The 2509-nt window shown below is 45.7% G+C and overlaps 1 pseudogene; it reads left to right on the top strand.

Moving 5' to 3' along the window:
• Positions 1–254: 254 nt before the first annotated feature.
• Positions 255–1391, top strand: LOC4346055 (xylanase inhibitor protein 1-like; annotated as a pseudogene).
• Positions 1392–2509: the final 1118 nt, after the last annotated feature.

Genomic DNA, 2509 nt, shown 5'->3' with positions numbered 1-2509 from the left:
ACGTGCACGCTCTAGCTCAAGCATTCCACTGTTTTCCAAGAACAGCTTGCACCTACCTAACCTTGCTACCCATCTGCACCCTGTTTCACACAATTCCCATTCATCGCTCATGGATGTAACATATCCACGGCACACAAGGACAGACTAGCCTAGCTAGCTACACATCTTAATTTTCTGTTAATTCATGCCATCGATCGATCCATCGATCTGGAGTATATATAAAGACGTCACCCCTGCCTCCAATCTTCACACCAAACGTAAATCCCAATCAACCAAGCTCTCAAGTACGTGCTTAGCTAGCTAGCTAGCCAGTAACTGAACATACATTATTCATAGTGATTAGTGAGCTAATAATGGCGCTGATCCGACGCCGGCTCCTCCCAATTCTGTCCCTTCTCCTCGCCGTCACCTTCCTCGCCGGCGTTGCGACGGCGAAGAAGACCGGCCAACTCACCGTCTTCTGGGGACGCAACAAGAACGAGGGCACCCTTCGCGAGACCTGCGACACGGGACTCTACAACATCGTCATCATCTCCTTCTACAGCGTGTTCGGCCATGGCCGCTACTGGGGCGACCTCTCCGGCCACGACCTCCGCCCAATCGGCGCCGACAACAAGCACTGCCAATCCAAACACATCTCCGTCTTCCTCTCCATCGGCGGCGCCGGCAATGATTACTCCCTCCCATCCTCCCAATCCGCCGCCGACGTCGCCGACAACATCTGGAACGCGCACATGGACGGCCGCCGCCCCGGCGTGTTCCGCCCATTCGGCGACGCCGCCGTCGACGGCATCGATTTCTTCATCGACAACGGATCGCCCGACCACTAAGACGAGCTCGCCGTCAAGCTCTACGCATACAACAAATTGTACCGTGCTCGGACGCCGGTGAGGCTGACGGCGACGGTCAGGTGTATGTTCCCGGACATGAGGATGACGAAGGCATTGGACACGAAGCTTTTCGAGCGAATCCATGTCAGGTTCTACGACGACGCCAAGTGCTCCTACAACCATGGGGGCCTCGCCGGCGTGATGGCGCAGTGGAGCAAATGGACGGCGAGGTACCCGAACAGCGAGGTTTATCTTGGTCTCGCGGCGGTGAACTTGCCGGGGAAGAATGACAATGTGTTTGTCAAGCAGCTCTACTACTATCTGCTTCCCAATGTGCAGAAGGCGAAGAATTATGGTGGGATTATGCTTTGGGACAGGTTCTTTGACAAGCAGACTGGTTACGGCAAAACCGTCAAGTACTGGGCTTAATGATCAGTTAATTACCTGCTTAATTTCGGTACTAAATACTATATGTGTTGATTTGTGCGTGTGACGGTGTGAGTGCAAGCATGTTTCAGAATAAAAATGGTTGTGTCGGTTCTTTACGTATTGTATGAATAAAATGGGATCACTGTGTAACGAGATCTCAAGTTGTTTGTTGGTCATCAATGGAATAATTAAGTGTTTATATATGCAACTTGTCAAATTAATGTTGACCATCAATTGTTTGATACTTTTTGTTTGGGACAGAATGGCACTGCAAAGAGAATTTGTTTTTTAAGTAAACAGTATACCCTGTTTCATTGAATAAAGGAGGAGATAAAAGTATTTACAGGAAAGAAATTCTGCAAGACAAGAGACTGATCCTTAATTGAACAAGCTAAGCAAGTAGATCAGGAACAATAAGTTTTCTATGGGAATTGAGGAGAAGTCAGCTACCTGTAAGTTATGTTCCATTCAGATTGGTCCGTCAGCTTTAATCGAGGAGAAGTCAGCTACCTGTGAGTGCATGCATGTTTCAGAATAAAAATGGTTGTGTCGGTTCTTTATGTATTGTATGAATAAAATGAGATCCCTGTGTAACGAGATCTCAAGTTGTTTGTTTGTTGGTCATCAACATCAATGGAATAAGTGTTTATATATGCAACTTGTCAAATTAATGCTGACCATCATTTGTTTGCTAGATTCTTGTTTGGGATAGAATGGCACTGCAAAGAGAAATTATTTTTTTTACGTAAACAGTATACCCTGTTTCATTGAGTAAAGGAGTAAAAGTATTTACAGCAAAGAGAAATTCTGCTAGAATGCGGCGAGAAAAGTGGACAAGAGACTGATCCTTAATTGAACAAGCTAAGCAAGTAGTAGATCAGGAACAACAAGTTTTCTATGGGCATCGAGGAGAAATCGGCTACCTGTAACTTATGTTCCATTCAGATTGGTCCTTCAGCTTTGATTGATTTGAAATTCTGATTCGTTCTAAACGCGGCCAACCTACAGTTTTAAGGTCCTTTTTGAGGTACCTTACATTACTCCTGGTCAAGTACAAAAAAGTCTTTTGACTTTTCAATTTTCTTAAACACGTAGGGATAGGCAAGTAACGTTGATTGATTGTTTTTAGGTTTAGCGTGTTGCCTTCTCATTTAACGGCTCAAATTACAGGATGACGTGGTTGACAAAATCATTCTGAAAATTATTCCCTTTTTGGCGAAACCGCTGGGGAACAAGGCTGTTTGGTTCCC

The sequence above is a fragment of the Oryza sativa genome, chromosome 8, assembly GCF_034140825.1.
Source record: "Oryza sativa Japonica Group chromosome 8, ASM3414082v1".
Classification (NCBI taxonomy): domain Eukaryota; kingdom Viridiplantae; phylum Streptophyta; class Magnoliopsida; order Poales; family Poaceae; genus Oryza; species Oryza sativa.
The sequence above is the reverse complement of the archived record's forward strand: the minus strand, read 5'-3'. Positions and strand labels throughout refer to the sequence as shown.